This window comes from Lissotriton vulgaris, chromosome 10 (genome assembly GCF_964263255.1).
Source record: "Lissotriton vulgaris chromosome 10, aLisVul1.2, whole genome shotgun sequence".
Taxonomy (NCBI): Eukaryota; Metazoa; Chordata; class Amphibia; order Caudata; family Salamandridae; genus Lissotriton; species Lissotriton vulgaris.
In genome coordinates this window covers 296,480,540-296,498,793 of record NC_141698.1, presented here as the reverse complement: position 1 = coordinate 296,498,793, position 18,254 = coordinate 296,480,540, and positions in this window count along the sequence as shown.

Here is an 18,254-nt window from a genome sequence, read left to right as displayed (position 1 = left end):
TCAAGGGGTGAGCTGATCTGGGCCCTCGGCCTTAATAAATGAGAGGAGGCTCTGATTGTGTGTGTATGCCTCTCGCGGTTGTGCGCCTGACTTGCGTTATGCACGCGTGCCACTGTTTATGTTAACTCTGGTTACCTGACCTTAAGTGACGCACCCGTTGCATCACGGGTACAACACAAAATTACTGTTGGATTTATAGTAAGAACCACTGCACTCATGGTTGGTTTAATTTCATCGCCAGCTGTTTTTGTGGCACATATGAAGTACATGTCTTGCACGTTTTGCACGTTTATGTCTAGGACCATTCACTCTACTATCGCACTTGTTGGCAATTGTCAACGGATGGCAGGCACTGACCCTTGCTACGATCGTTCTGCTGTTTACATAGCGCCATTACCTAAGATTGCTCCTCTCACCGCAGCCTACATTTGGTATCGTACTGCTGCCGGCATTTTGTAGCGTGCTGCTTGTGTTAGCATTGTTTTACATAGTAGCGCCTGCATTGCCTCATTACAGCATCAATTACCCGCCTCGCGTAACGCTCGCCTCAATTTGTGAACCTGTTGCATTATTTGCTGAAATTACTGTGATTGTGCCTCTGCCCACGAAGCTTTAACTGTTGTTGGCTCCAACCGGTTCCGGTTTCGCTTCTGTAGCCATTTTGTTGTTGTTGTGCCTCGGAGCCCGTCCCCTCCACCCCGCACCCGCCTCCCAACTGACCCTCCCTCGCCCCTCCCCTTCCACTATCCACATATGACCGACGTTTCTACGCGCAGCGTCCACGCGCAGCGGTTGCGCCCGATGCGCGCCGAAGGTGCACCAAAGGTAAGCCCGTCTACGCCTGTCCGCGCCTGGACCGCGCCCAGGGCCAGACCCCCTGGCCCCCGCAACCCGCACCCATCCGGCATAACGTATGACGCCGCCACCCTACTAGCCATTAACCCCGGACGCACACCACCATGCTACGAAGCTGCCCCAGGACGTACCCACGGTCCCTTCACCTGCCACTCCTGCAAGTTCGCCTGCATCAAGACCCACACCAAATCCACTAACTCCAAACACAGCTCCGACCCTAACCACCTGAAGTGCATCCTGCTGAATACCCGCTCGGTCCATAGACACGCCACTGAACTCGGGGACCTACTCGACACTACATCGCCAGACGTCGCCTTCCTTACAGAAACATGGAGGAACGCCTCATCAGCGCCCGACATCGCCATAGCCATCCCGGACGCCTACAAGATCATCCGAAAAGATCGCACCAACCAAACAGGAGGAGGCATCGCCATCGTCCATAAGAACACCATCAGAATCACGACCAGCCTCGACGATAACCTGGCAACCGCCGAACACCTCCACTTTCAGATCCACACCGACCCCAGGACCACACTTAGAGGCACCCTCATCTACAGACCACCAGGAACCCGTAAACAATTCAGCGAAGACATCACTGAATTCATCAGCCCACATGCCCTCGCCTCCGAGAACTACATTCTACTGGGAGACCTCAACTTCCACCTGGAAAAGAAAAACGACAGCAACACCACCACCCTTCTGGACAACCTGGCTAATCTTGGTCTCAAACAACTTGTTGACACCCCCACCCATATAGCCGGACACACGCTCAACCCAATCTTCACCTCCTGCAAGCACATCTCCTTCGATCACACCACAACTCTCCATTGGACGGACCACAGCTGTGTTCACTTCAGCTACAAAACTACCTCGACCCACAACCCCCCACAACCTATTCCACGAAGAAACTGAAACAAAATCACCACCGACCAACTCCTCACATCGCTCAAACAAAACCCTCCCGCCCTCTCTTCGGACCCAAACCAAGCGGCCACCAAACTCAAACAATGGATCACTCACAGCGCTGACGAACTAGCACCCTTGAAAAACCACCAAACCAAACAGGGTAGCAAAAAGGCCCCCTGGTTCAACGAGGACCTTAAGAAATCCAAGAAACTATGCCCTACTCTCGAGAAAACATGGAGAAAAAACCCAACCACTGACAACCTGACCACCTTCAAGACAGCCACCCGCAAACACCACCAACTGATCCGATCCACCAAGAAATCAGCATTCAAGGATCGACTCGACAACAACGCCCAAAACAGCAAGGAACTATTCAACATCGTCAAAGAATTTACCAACCCCACCGCAGCCTCAAACGACATTACTTCCTCCCAAGACCTCTGCGACTCGTTATCATCTTTCTTCTACAACAAAATCGCTGACATACATAACAGCTTTGAGAACATTTTCAAAGAACAGTCCACTCCACCCACCCCCGAACCTAAACCGCCCTCTAACATCCTTAACGCCTGGAACCCAATCACCACTGAAGACACCATCCGCCTAATGAACTCCATCCATTCAGGCTCGCCAACCGACCCCTGACCCAACCACATCTTCAACAAAGCAGACTCCATCATCGCACCCCATCTTCATGATATCATCAACTGCTCCTTCAACTCCGCTACCTTCCCAGAAAGCTGGAAACACGCTGAACTTAACGCCCTCCTGAATAAACCCACAGCAGACCCCTCTGAACTTAAGAACTACCGCCCCATCTCCCTTCTGCCATTCCCTGCCAAAGTCATTGAGAAAGCCGTCAATAGACAGCTTGCCGCCTTCCTTGAATCCAACAACTCCCTCGACTCCTCACAGTCCGGCTTTCGAGCCAAACACAGCACCGAAACCGCCCTTATGGCAGCGACAGACGACATCCGAACACTACTGGACAACGAAGAAACAGTTGCCCTCATACTACTCGACCTCTCCGCCGCCTTCGACACAGTCTGTCATAGCACCCTCATACAATGCCTAAGCAACATCGGCATACAAGGAAAGGCCTTGAACTGGATCATCTCGTTCCTCGCCGGGAGAACCCAGAGAGTCCGACTCCCCCCATTCAAATCAGAGGCCACCGAAGTCATCTGCGGAGTACCACAAGGATCATCACTCAGTTCCACCCTCTTCAACGTTAACATGAGTCCCCTCGCATCCATCGCGCGACAACACAACCTTAACATCATCTCTTACGCTGACGACACCCAGCTGCTCCTTTCCCTTACCAAAGACCCTAACACCGCCAAAACCAATCTTCATGAAGGCATGAAAAAAGTAGCCGAATGGATGAAAAACAGCCGCCTAAAACTTAACTCAGACAAAACGGAAGTCCTCATCCTAGCATCATCCCTCTCTGCCTGGGACGACTCATGGTGGCCATCGGCCCTGGGCACGGCACCCATACCCACAGACCACGCACGCAACCTAGGCTTCATCCTAGACTCCTCCCTCTCGATGACCAGACAAGTCAACGCCGTCTCATCCTCTTGCTTCAACGTACTTCGTATGCTCAAAAAAATCTTTTGTTGGATCCCCACCGAAACAAGAAAGACTATCACCCATGCACTGGTCACAAGCCGACTGGACTATGGAAACACCCTCTACGCCGGAACCACAGCCAAATTACAGAAAAAACTCCAACGCATCCAAAACGCATCAGCCAGACTCATATTGGACATCCCGCGCCAAGCTCGCATTACCGGCCACCTGAAAAACCTCCACTGGCTTCCCGTCAACGAGAGAATAACGTTTTGTCTCCTCACCCACGCACACAAGGCCCTCTACAAACTAGGACCCGAATGCCTCAACACACGACTGTCCTTCTACACACCCGCCCGAAAAACTAAGATCCTCGAATCAAGCCCTCGCCGCAGTTCCGCGCATCCATAGATCCACCATGGGAGGAAGATCCTTCTCCTACTTGGCGGCCAAAACCTGGAATTCTCTCCCCACTCACCTCCGCCTTACCAAGAAACACATTCCCTTCAGGAAGGAACTTAAAACCTGGCTATTCGATAAATAATGCACCCCCTCCCCCAAGCGCCTTGAGACCCTCTTGGTGAGTAGTGCGCTATACAAATTCCTGAACTTGAACTTGAACTTTATGTAATATATTTATGAGTTAACAGTTGCACTGAGACACGTTGTTGTTTTGGATTGCTCCACTGCATTAACGTTCTTGGCACATTCTGAATGCATGATACACATGTATCTGTATAAAATCATTTACTTTTCTGCCACACTGGTTTAGATTGTTTACTGGGATCAGCACTGTTGTTTATGGAAATGTGATGTATCAAAAACTGCGATACTGAGATTGGTCATTTTCATCCAGTTACACAATTTCGATTTCACTCAGGAATCACAGGATGACTGTTATATTGATTTCTTCTTCAGAGAATTCGTCTTCACTTCATTATGTTTCCTTTTAGAATTGTTATCCCTGATGAAGGGCAGCCCCAGCCCAAAATGCATTGGGATTCTATTAAAATACAGGGGGATCCATTAGTCAATAGCCCGCAGTAGTGATTACCCCGACCAATAGTTCAATTCAGAAGCTTCAGTGCCACTGCGAACAATACTGGTCACAGCAGGCAGCCTTGCCATATTCCTTTGCCCACAAGAGACCTCTCTGATATGATGTTATCAGTTTTAAGTCAAGCGACATGTGGGGATAAACCCTGACTGGTCTGAGTGAATCAACTCTTGTAGTTGGGGTAGCAACCTATTGGGCAATATGCAGCTGATGTTCTTGTTATCAACATTCATTAATGACAGCAGCCTATAAAAGGCTGTGTTCTTGCTTCCCTGCCTGGTTCGGGCAGTGCCATGGTCAATATATAACACAAGGTTGGTGTCAGACCTCCTGCTACCCTGTCCTTGTCATACACAGCTGCCAGGTGAGGACCTGGTTGCTTACTATATGCAGCATAATGCTAAATGGAGAGCCCATCCATACCAGAGACCTTTCCCCTCACCATTTTCTGACTGGCCCTCAGATTTTCTGCATGGTTATATCCAATGCAAGAAATTTAGCATCAGTAGGGGCCAGTCTGTGGTGCCTTGCATTTTTTCATATCGTCATGTATTGCCTGCACACTCATGTCCTCTTGTGGGGCATATAATTGCCTGTAGTAGTCTCTGAACACCTCCTTAATCACCACTTATGTGTGGACAAGGGCTCGAGCTGCGTTTTAATGCTAACAATTGGGAAAACCCTCTGTTCAGGGTTAGCTAGCTATGCAAGAAGCCTCCTAGTTTTATCCCTCCCATCATGAGCTTTCCTAATATATTGGTGCAAATCGTAACCTCTCAGGCGTTCTATAAAAACAAGCAGTGACTCCAGCTCCACCCTCAGTCTCGCATCTGTAGAGGTATCCACCATCAGTCTTTTTTCCAAACTAAGATTCGAAGTTCCCTGCTTAAGTGTGTCGGTGTTAATCTGTGAACGAATCCCTGAAGTTGTGGGAATACATTGCCTCACCAATACTTTAAATGCTTCCCATTATCGCCATTTTAGGAGCATTCCAGTTGATAGCCAACTGCAGAGGATCATGGTCCAAAAAGCTCATGGCCAGATAATGTGCATCCATCACCGTCTTGAGCATAGACAGTCTACATAGAAATGTATCTAGGCACACATGTAGTTTACACATTTCTGAATAGTAGTAGTATTTGCACCTATGGGGATAGACGAGTCACGAGTTATCTAAGAAAACCAACTGCATCATCCAAGCACGGACACCTAGCCAACTTATGGGACAGAGAATTAGGAAAGAGTGTGTGCAATCTACCTAAGTCTGTGTTCACTATGCAATTAAAATCTCCCCCAATTACTAAGAGGTAATTAAGAATACCAGCAGGTGAGGCGCCAAAACCTCAAACAAATCTTTCTGATCTTCATGGGGGTATAAATATTGAGAAGCACATCTTTCCCCTCCAGTTTTCCTACCAGCAATATATTCCACCCTCCTTATCAACAATATCCACTTGAGAATAATTACACTCCAGGGCGTATACAAATCAAGATTTCCATTGGGAATGCTAAATACATTGTGCAGTACACTTTCCCTCTCCACCTCCTTTGTAATGCCTATCCTTCATATGCATTTCCTATAGAAAAGTGATTTACACCTTCCATCTGTTAATATCTGCTTGTAATAATGCTTTTAAGAGATGAGACCTCTCATATTACATGTAAGTATGCATACATGTGCAATAGCCCCAGCCATCCACTCCCATATTGGCGGTGCCCCTCTACTTCCTGGTCAAAGGGAACTCAAATTGGATAACCACTCACTCTTTTCAGCAATGGACAACTGTGTGAAGCCACCGAAAACAATCACAATAGGCAAATCCAAACAACCCCCCGCCCAGGACTGAAGAGCCAAATACCCTGTACAAACACAAAAAAGTACTACATCATCACATCCCCAGTGAGGTCCTGCTCACAACTGAGCAAGCAGCACCCTGACTGCCAGCACACTTGGGGGGAATCCGAGTCATGATGACATTAACAATCATACCAGCCTCTAGCCAGCAAGCTCTAATGTCTAAGACACTACCTTGCCCAACCTATACAGTATAGGAGGGTATATAGATGACTTATTCAACTATAAACTACAGAAACATGTCTACATGTCAATTGCAGCCCAAAGTTGAAGGTCATATGATCTCAACCACTATATATGGAGTGACTCTGGGCAGCGGCAAACTGCTCACAGATCCATCCATGCTATCCTCACTGGACCCAGAGTCCTCCTGTTCACCAGAGGTTCTTGAGTTATTACAGAGCCTGGCTGCTGTAAGCACCGCCCACTTTCTTTCTGTGCTCTCCTGCTGCATCAATGGTCTGTCATCCCGGGCTTAGAGCACCCTCCTGCACCACTGTTTCTGCATATCAGTGACAGCCATTGCAACCACAACCCGCATGATAGTTATTTAGCCATTTCAAAGCATCCAAAGGGTGGTGGAAAAGTGGTTCTTCTCTCCAGCTGGACTCTCAACCTGACAGGGAAAAGCAAAGCTTACTGGAGAACCAGATCGAGCAATGTTTTCTTCACAGCTAAATAAGAGGCTCTCAGCTTTTGCACATTTGCATTGTGTCCAGGAATATGGACACTCCAGCATTTGTTACCAAAAAGGGCCCTTTCGCTTGGTCTTCCTTCAGGATACACTTCTGATCTGCAAAGTGCAGCAGGTGGGCAACCACTGGGCGAGGGACACCACCTGGCTTAGGGAACTACAATGGCACTCTATGCACCTGTTCTAAGGCATAAAACTAGGAAAGTTCTTCAGGGGTGGCCACTTTCTGCAACCAATCCACCAGGTACATAAGTATAGAGGAGTCCTCAATGTTCTTGTGGAGGCCAACCACCCTGACATCATTTAGCTGGGCATGCTCCTCTTAGTCCTCCACCCTCATTCATTCATGGCTACTTACTGCTTTTGGAGTGTGTCTGTTGCAGGGGCAAGGTCAGCCATCCTCTTTTCGACTAGGGACATTTTCCCAGCCATTTTCTGTTTGTGAGCCCACAATAAGCTTAACTCCATGGACAATGTTTATATTTCACTATCCAGCAAGTCCCTCATCACACCATTGCCTGCCAGAATGGCATCAACTTTGTCTTCAGATGAGGCATGCCCCACAGCTGCCTGCTCTTCGGATACCTTTAAAGACCTTCTGCCATCCGGGTCGAGCTTTGCTGGGGCCTCCTCTCAGATGCAGTGAGTTATCCCATCTTGAGCATCATATGGCGCGGGTGGGAGGCCAGTCCCCTCATTCAATGAATGCCCCCCACCCTTCAGCAAGTGCTTCCTGGAAATTTGGGACAAACATGACAGCTGTATTTGTCCATTCAAAGACACGCTTAGCATCAATGCAATATGTGTACTCTTGTGGACATCAGTGGGTGATGAGGACAGGCCCAACCACTGGCACCCCAACTGTGGCATGTCGTGTTCAAGTCCCACAGCACATACCTGTTGGCTGAGGGATGAAAGTTTTGTTGACTGTCTCTGTGAAATTGCATCCATGTACTTTGGGGCACATTTACGGGAAATCTGGTGCAGGGTAGGACAATCAATCAATCAGAGCACTTGTAAAGCGCGCTACTTACCTGTAAGGGTCCCAAGGCACTGAAGGGAAGGGTGGGGATGGGGTGCTGCTACTGCTCGAAGAGCCAGGACATGATGTTTCCTTACTGTGATTCTCTTACATCACAGGGAAAGAGCAGAATTGCACCATATTTATCCAAGATGGCACATTCCTGCCCTTTCCCCCTGCTCTGCCCTTTTGGCAGCTTAGTGCCAATGCATGCAACCTAGCACTATGGTGCAAGGGTGCCGGTGTTGTAAGCAGGATTGTTTCCTGCAAGGCTTTTTCCTCTTTCTATATGCGCTATACAATGCAGCTCACATAGAAAGAGAGAAAAACTATGAGAAATAAAGATATTTCTCCTTGTTACGCCTCACCTGGGGGGGCATACCTTGTTGATGCATTCCTAGGTTTACCAGGTTTGCTAAAGTGGAAATGTGTCAAAAACCATGGGATTTGCAAGGGAACATCCACCGCAATGCCGAAAGAAAACCTCCCTTGTGCAGAGTAATTCAAAGCAGCAATTTGTGTTGTTTTGCATTACTCCATATTTTTTAAGCCACACAAAGTGGTTTTGCGTGCCCTCATAAATATGACTTAGAGGTTTGTGTAATGCATGTACCATGTTGTGTGGTGCAAACATGACGCAAAGCTCTCACAAATATGCCCCTTCAAGTTTGATGATGGCTCAGTGGATTCTGCTGCCTCCATATGGGAGGCCTGTACACAGCGGCCCATGGTCATATTAAATCTTTCACTAATGGGACTAAAAAGGTTCTGGGTGGGAAGTTACGAAGCTCAAAGCAGAGATTCCCAATTTCGAGAGTTCCATCTCTTTGAACAGCAGTAATGAGGGCAAGCTGTAGCATTTAGCTGCAGCGGTGTAGGAATGGCGACAACTCAGATTAAACACAGCTACACTCAATTGGCTGAACATTTCATCTATGATTGGGTAACAAAGCGGGCTGTCTCATATATTGGTCAGTGACACGAGAGCTAGAATCCACAGTGATTCCTCACATACGCCAGGACGGTGAGCAAGTCTTTGAAGCTGCATCCGTAGCTGAGGTCTTTGCAGGATACTATACTTCAATCTATGTGGTTCAGCCCCCATGACTGCTGGAAAGATCTGTCCCCATAGCCAATAGCCTACTGGTGAGCCCATTAGATGAATCACAGAAGGCAGTGCCCTGTGCCCCTCAACAAACTGCAGGAGGCCATCATCTCTTCAAACTGTTGTAAAGCCCCAGTCCCAGATGGGTTCCCCCATGAGTTCTTCAAACAATAGTCCTCTTTATTAGTTCCGCACTCCCAGCTCTGTCCGAAGAGGCCACAGGGAAAGGCCAATGCTACCATTGTTATTACTAATTAACCAGGAAACGAACCTGCAGACTGCTCCTCATATCAAACGATCTCTTTGATTAACATGGAGACAAAACTTTCATCAAAAAATCCTGGCCACATGACTGCTTTTGAGTAATTAATTTTCAGTACAACCTGATAAGATGGGCTTTATGCTGAAACTCCAGACCAGGCATTCTATTAATTAATTACAGCTGATCTTGGCTTGAACTTGGCAGATATGAAAGACAACAGCCTTGGCACTGATTGACTTAGAAGAAGCCTTTGATTCATCCATTTGGCTTTCATGTTCCAAATCCTGCACATGATGAATTTTAGACCCTGCTTCCTACGTCTGGTCCAGCCACTCAACTATGAACCTTGGGGCAGGTTAGGGTTACCGTTGTACCCCCTCCCCATTCCCGATTGAGAGAGGCGCCAGAGAAGAATGTCCTCTTTCCGTCTTTCCACTCTCCTCTTCGCACTTGTGGTCGAGCTCTTGGAGGAGGGGATTCTCCAAGATGCTCAACTGACAGGTATTTGATGGGACTTAGCACATGATGACCCGGTGAAACTCTATGTTGATGACCTTCAGGTCTATGTGCTGAGGTTGAATCAATCAATAAATCCCCAGACTTTTTTATATACTATGTATTTATGGGGAGGCCTATGGTTTGCAAGACAATTGTGCCAGGTCCCAATAAGTCCCAATAGCAGGCCCTCGTTGTGCTATCCCTACTTGCTGGTCCACTGACGGATGGGTGGTCCATTCAATTATCTGGGAATCTACATGGTCAGAGACAAACAGAAAACTTGAAACCTTGACATTGCCCCGTTATTGCTAAGTGTGCAGAGGGAAGTGGCGGCCTGGGATAAACTCCTCCTCTTGATTATGTATTGAGTGGCTCTGCTCCTGATGGTGGCCTGTTGCATTTTCCATACATTCTCCAAAATATTCCCTACACCATACACCCCTTCCTCTTTTCCGAAATCAAAGCTGTGCTTAAAAAATTTCTTTGGGCTGATGCACAGTCCCCAGTTTCCTTCACCAAAAGCGTGCAAGCCCCATATGATGGAGGGTTGGGAATCCCAGATGTTCAACCATATTCAGGCCCGGCTTTAGCACTGGTTGGGCCCTGTGCAACATTGTATGTTGGCGCCCCCCAATGGTCACATCTACCATGGATTCCCTCACTACCGCCATTTAACAGTGCTCCTCACGTCTCTATAACCACTCTCTCAGACTGATTTAGTTTTATAACCCCACTCATACCAGTGTAGGGTGTCACACACATTGGCACTGAGACAATCATACGTGTGCAAATCAGTGTATAGAACATATTACATAAGACAGAGGATTACAAGGTGTAGGAGTCACGTGTCATCTATACTGGTAGGCAGTACAATTTAAGAGTCATTGGTCTGGAAAACCACATATTCGTAATTTAAAGCATAACATCATTGTTAGAGGTTCTCTTTTTTTTAAGTTTAGAAAGCTTTATTGAGCAAGATATACCAAGTAAAACATCATTACAGAATCACAATCAATAAAAGAAAAAGGCAAAGAAAGAAAATGGAATTATACAATAAGAAAGTGAAGTATAAGAGGAGCAAAAACCCCATAGGGGGAATATAAACAGTATACTAAGGGAAAAAGCATTTTTTGAAATTTTGTGGAGATGGGAGAGAAAAGAAAAGGGGAAAAAGAAAAGGAAAGGAAAAAAGAGTAAAAGAAAGGCGAGAAAAAAGGGGGACAGAAAGTGGGAGGATAGAAAGAAGGGAAGAAGGCAGGAAAAGGAGGAGAGGCATATTAGGGTAGGCGTCTGGAAAGAAGGTCAGTTAAGGGTAAACATAACAGATCTCTTTTGATTAAAAGGGAGGTAGTTGTAGCATGTGCAAGATCAAGTCTGTGGTGATGACATAATAAATTCCACCAGGCAGTAGAAGAGATCTTTGAAGTATCTTTCCAGTTTGATGTAATAATCTGCAAAGAAATAGCTATGAACAAATCTATAAAATTACGAACATTGCGTGAAACAGTCCAAATAGGACAGGAACCACCTAGAAAAATATGAACAATGTCAAAAGTATGATTTGAGTTAAGAATTTCGTTCAGCTTGCACCATATATGCTGCCAAAGGGAAGCAACCAAGGGACATTGAAAAAACATATGAAGTAAGGTACCATCAGGGTGAGAGCATGACCAACAATGGCTGGAATCTAGGACCTTAAACTTAAAAAGGTTGTGTGGAGTAAGAAAAAGTCTATTATAAAAGAAAAAAAGGGTCTGAGTGGTGCTAGCGGAACGAGAAACTGTGTGGATTTTAGACCATATAGACTCCCCAAATAGGAAAGGAAAAATCCTGTGCAAGATCCTTTTCCCATGCAAGTTCAGGTTTGGATTCGGGGTGATCAGAAATAGGTCGGGAGAGGATCTTATAAATGGCAGCCGCTTTGTGTGGGGAAGTAAAAACTAAGGGAGTGGAGTCAGTTGGGACAGCATCAGATAATGTGATATGAAATGAGGAGAGTGTAGTCAAAGCTATAGTGAGGTCAAGAAATTGAGAGGAATGAGTATTAGATATATGAGATAAGGTGCAAAGAGTGGGTAAGTCCACAGAACCATCGACAAGGAGATCACCTAAATACATAATGCCCTTGTCAATCCCTTCCTTCTAGAATAGTTTCAGTTTAATGAGTTAGTAAGATCGGCCACAAATAAATTAAAAAGTAAAGGTGCAAGCACGCATCCCTGCTTAAGGCCACGAGTCACCAGTATTTTCTTAGTCAAAGCTCCACCATCCCCTATCCTCACCTTGACTCAATTATCGGAGTATAGTAGCTTAATAAGAGTCAGTAGTGAGCCTGGGATTCCGTAGCCCTCGAGTTTTTTCCATAGGAGGGACCTATTTACTAAATCAAAGGCCGATCTAAAATCGACAAAACAAAAGTAAAGTGACTGTTTAGAAAAAAGTGTCTTATCCATTAAAACAGATAAAATTAACAAATTTATTGTGGTGCCTAAGCCCTTAATGAAGCCGGTTTGGTTTGGGGGAAGTATTGACTTTTTCTTGACCCAATCTGTCAAAATTGATAATAAGAGACCTGCGAATAGCTTGGCGTCCGTATCTTGCAGAGTGATCAGGCGGTAATTATCCGGTAGTTGCCAATTACCCTTTTTGAACACGGGCGATATAATTGATCCTCTCCAGGATTGTGGTATTTGCCCTGTATGGATGAATTCGTTGAAAACTCTTGTCAGATGGGTGGCCCATAATATGGGGTCTTCTTTGTAGAGGGCAAAAGGTATACCATTGGGGCCGGAGCTCCATCCTTTTGTCTCTTTATTAAGGTTGCTACCTCAGTGTTTGTAAAATGTATCACCTGTTCCGTTTCAATTGGTCTTTCAGTGGGCTCTTTGTGGCCTCCACCGTTGGTACATAATTCAATTTCGACGAATAGGGTTTTTTTAAGAAACCTTACCCAGTCCTCTTCTGTTATCGGCGAGGCTATTACGTGCTTATTTGGTCTGTTTATTTCGTTAATAATTTTCCAAAATTCTCTTGAGTTTGGTTGGTTACTAGCGTGAAAGATTTTTGTCCATAGCTCTTGCTGGGTTTTGTTTTTTTCAGACCATATTAATTTCCTCAGATTACTGTTCGTATTTCTTAGTTGTATCCTGACTTCTCATTATCCGGCATCTTGGCAAGTTGTTTCCTCAATTTGTTACGGGTCCACCTCACTTTTTTAAGTGTGTATGGAAGATTGATTTTGTTATCACTTTTTATTATTTTTTTTCCCCTAAATTTCGATTTCTTATTAGTCGTGTTTTCATTATCCAATTCTACTGCCTTTTCAGTGAATTGTTCCCAACATAGTATTGCTGTCTGCTTTGCATGCTTCTCAATAGGGCCTTGTTATTGATCTTCAAGGAAGAATTGCACCATAACGGGGTACGGGAGTGTAGGTTCACCTGAGAGAATGTAGAGCGAAACAGTGAAAGTGAAAGTGCCCTAGAGAGCTTAAAGGTGGGAGAAAGAAAACGTTTAGGGGGTTGGGACAAATGAATAGCAGCAGAAAAAGGGAAAGGCGATAATTGGGCTTGTTCTAAAGCACTCCATGCCGTGGGAAAAAGGGGGGCGAGTCTGCGAGAAATGGCCAGATTTGCTTTAAAGTGAAGGAAGAATGAAAGTGAACAATGTTGGGAAAATTTACACCACCTAGATGCTTTGGCTGTTGAAGGCGGGAGATGGATAACCTGTGTTTACGATTATTCCAAAGGAAACGAGTGAGAATACGATTGATCTGAGTGAAGAAATAAGCCGGAAGAGAGATTGGCAACATAGAAAGGTAAAAATTGACAATTGTTGTTATTGTTATTGTTATTTTTGATTTGTAGCGCGCTCAATCACCTACAGGCCTCTAAGCGCTCGGGAATCGATGGTAAACAACAACTTTGACAATACAGAAGGCATCCACTAGCCTAAGTGGCTCATAGGGCTCTCCTAAATAGCAACGTCTTCAACCCCTTTCTGAAACGTAGGAGGTTTCCTTCCTTACGTAGTGACTCAGGTAGTGTGTTCCATAGGTGAGGAACCAGCACAGAAAAGGCTCTTCCGCCCTTGGTGACAAGTTTATACCGAGGGCAGACCAGTAGCTGAGAGTCCGAGGATCTAAGAACTCTCTTTGGGCTATACACTGCCAGACGATCTTTAATGTATGCGGGCGCCATGCCATAGATGGCTTTATGGGCTATGCACAGGTTTTTTAATTCCACTCGCTCCTTGATGGGGAGCCAATGGAGACTTTGTAGCAGGGGAGATGCTTTGGTACGTCTTGGCAGTCTGAAGATAAGACGAGCAGCGTCATTCATCACCACCTGTAGCCTATTAGTTAGGGTTTTTGGTAGGCCAAGGTAGAGAGCATTTCCATAATCTAAACGTGAGATCACAGTAGCTGTGACGATGGAACGTAGCATAGATTGGGAAATGATAGGCACTAATTTCCGTAGCTGTCGGATAATATTAGTACAGCTGCCCACTACTGAGGAAATTTGGTTGACCATAGAGAGGTCACAGTCCAATTTGATCCCCAGGCTCCTCACATTCAGGCTGGGTTTTGGGGCTGGACCTAGCTCTGCGGGCCAGTAGAGGTCACACCATGGTGAGGTGGCAGATGAAATCACCAGGACCTCAGTCTTATCTGGGTTGATTTTTAGGAGGTTTCCTGTCATCCACTGGACCGTGTGTCTCAAGATATTCTGAGTGTGGAGTTGGGCGGCGTTTGTATTGTCAACACTCAGCAACAACTGCGTGTCATCCACATAGTTGTATACTGTGCAGCCCATACTCGCCAGGGAGGCAATCAGAGGCTGTAAGTATAGATTAAACAGCAGTGGGGATAGGGCCGAGTCCTGAGGCACCCCACATTCTAACTCTCCCACTGTGGAGACTTAATGACAATTAAGACAATAGGGAGAAGCATCATTTTAACAGTCGCCAAACGACCCCACCAAGATAAGAATAAAGGAGACCATCTCTCTATTAAAGTATCAAGTTTGGAAATAATATCTTTGTGATTTATCTTAATAGTGTCTGTAATGGACGAGGAATATAAGATACCTAAACATTTATTACTAGTAGGGTTCCATGCAAAACCGGAACATGGAACATATGAGCGGAACAGATTGAGAGGTAATATTTCAGATTTATCTATATTTAACTTATAGCCAAAGACAGAAGAATATTCAGTGAGTAGAGAAAAAAGCGCTGGTAGGGAAGTGGCAGGATTGGATATATAAAGTAAAATATCATAAGCATAAGCTGTGAACTTGATGTCTAATGATTTATAAACAAAACCGGTATAGGAGGTAGAAAGACAAATCTTTTCAAGGAAGGGTTCTAATGCTAAAATGAAAAGAAGGGGAGACAAGGGGCAGCCTTGTCGAGTACCCCTGTGTAAAGGAAAATAAGACGACTGAGAACCATTGACCCAAATGGACGTGGAAGGGGAGGAATATAATAATTGTATGAGTTTAATGATATGAGGGCTAAATCCATGCCAACGAAGGGCCCCAAACATAAAATCCCAATTAACCCTATTGAAAGCTTTCTCAGCATCAAGAGTGATAACAGCAAGAGGAGTTGCCATTTTGGAAGCGAGATGAATAATATTAAGGAGAGCTCTAGAGTTATCTGTGATTGATCTATCCTTAACGAAACCTGACTGATAAATGTTAATGAGGTCTGGGACAAAAGTAGATAAACGAGAAGCTAAAATGTTGGCATAAATTTTACAATCAGTGTTGATTAGGGAAATGGGTCGATAATTCTTACAAAGGGAAGGATCTTTATCTTTTTTGGGAAGTAAACATAACATGGCTTGCGTAAAGGAGCCTTTAGATTCACCAGCGGAGAGAAAAGAAGAGATCAAGGAGGATAGGTGAGGTATCAGACAATTCTTGAACTGAAAATAAAAACGGACACTAAAACCATCAGGACCGGGAGATTTGTCTTTGGGTAAGAGAGTAATTGCCTGTAAAACCTCTTTCTCAGAGATGGGAGCATCCAGAGAAGAGAGGTCGAAAGCAGAGGAAGCGGATTTGGGTATGTTGAGAAAAAAGGAATCAATTTGAGAAGGAGTCTGGGTAGATTCAGGTGTATATAAAGAGGAGTAATATTGGACAAAACAATCGAGGATCTTGTCATCCGTACAATGACGAATCCCAGCAGCATCTGTAATAACAGCAATTTTAGATTTTTGTTTTTTAATTTTAAGGTAATTAGCAAGAGACCTGCCCTCTTTATTGCGACCACAATGCATCCTGGGATTACATTTTAAAAGATGATTGCAAGCAGAGTCACAAGAAAATTTATTGAATTGAAATTTAGCTTTGATAAGAGAAGAAAGAGCATCGGGAGAATTGGACGTATAGAAAAGATGTTCTAGGTCTTTAATTTGTTTAAGGATAAGATACGATTTGGAGAGGGCCAATTTCTTTTTACGGAAAACAAAATCAATAATAAAGCCTCTGGCCGAAGCCTTAAAAGCATCCCAAACGAAGTGGAATTGAGAGGTGGAATTAACATTAGTATGAAAGAAATCATCCATAAAAAGAGTGAATTGTTCAACAAACTGAGGGTCCAAAAGAAAAGAGTTGTTGAAGCGCCAACGGCGAGAGCTGGGAAGAGGGGAGGGTAAATCAATATCTAGAATGACTGGGGCGTGATCGGAAATCAGAATAGAGCCAATTTCAACATTTGTCATGAATTGAAACAGGTGTTGGGTGAGAAAGATATAGTCAATGCGGGAGTGTGAAGCATGGACAGGGGAGAAAAAGGAAAATTCCAGGGTGTCGGGGTGAGAGAGCCTCCAGGAATCAATTAAACCTCTAGAGGAAATTGCACGATAAAAGGACCTTTGCATTTTATTAGGAATATACCTGGTCTGGGATTTACGGTCCAAAAAGGGGTCCATTAGCTGTTTACAGTCACCTCCAACAATTAAATCGACAGTAGTGTGCGAGGAGAGGAATGTAGAGAAATCATTCCAAAAAGCAGGATCAATACCATTTGGACCATAAACATTGCAAAAGGATAAATCAGCATCATTAACTTTGACATCTAAATACAACCATCTACCATCTGAATCAGAAATCTCATTTTTTAACTGAACAGACAACGATTTATGGAACAAAATAAGAACACCATTCTTATTATTAACTGACGGTGAACAGAAAACATCACCCACCCACAGTTTGCGTAAAGGTGACAGATCTTTTTGTGAAAGGTGGGTTTCTTGCAATAGAGCAACGTGGCATTTCGGTCTGGCTAAGTGAGACAAAACCCGTTGTTTTTTAATCGGGTTACAAAGGCCTTTCACATTCCAAGAAATGACTCGAAGACCATTCATTTAAAAAGAAAAAGAAAAGATAAGGATGAGGAAATAAGGAATAAAAAATGGAGAAAATAGGCAATAGCAGAAGAGAAATAGCCTAAAACCAAGAAGGACAGAAAAACCCATAACGCAATGTGAAGAAGGAAGAGAACAATGGAGAATGAAGACAGAAAAAGAAGGAGGTACAAGTACAAGAAAAATGCCTTGAAGAAAAAGAGAGAGGAAAATAGACAGTAGAGAAGAAGAGAAGTAGGAGTGGGAGTACACAGCTCCCCTGAGAAAAGGAGAGAAGAGAAGGATGGCGGGAAACCAGAAGGGCTTCAGCCATACAGGATAGATAACGTGAAGAGCAATAGAGTGAGAGCGGGAGCAACAGGAAAAGACGACCGCACAATAAAAAAGGACATCAGAGGCATGGTCTCAAGAACACTGAATAAGGAAAAAAAAGAAATGATACAGGCGGAGAGGGAGACCAAACATGACGATAAAAACAAATGAAGGAAAGCTTACCAAAACACTTATGAAGGGAGGGCAGCGAGCTGTAACGAATAAGACGAACAACAGCACAGTACAGTGAGGAACGCAAACAAAACCAAAACACTTGGAGAAGAGACCTGAAAAACAAGATGGGAGAACGAAAACATGTTATATTGAGGGACAAACAGACCAAAAGTCATACAACAACAGGAGAGGACAGTAAAACATTAAGAACTGCTGTGTTCCATGGAATCTTCTTTGTGGGTATTGATGAATTTCCGATGGTCAGCTGGGTCATCGAAGCTAAAAGTTCTTTCTTTATAAGTGACCTTAAAAAAGGCATGGGTGTATGAGGCCATATCTTGCATTCATGGAACGAAGAGTGGGTCCCAAATCTAGAAATTCCTTGCGTCGAGCAGCGGTCAATTTGGAAACATCCTGAGTGAAAAAGAGTTTGTGACCAGACCAAAGCTGTTTATGTTGCTTAGCAGAATGAAGGATAGTCATGAGGTCAGAGTAAAGAAGAAAGTATGCAATGATACCCCTAGGCTTCGAAGAGGTGGAAGATGTTTTAGAACCAAGACGA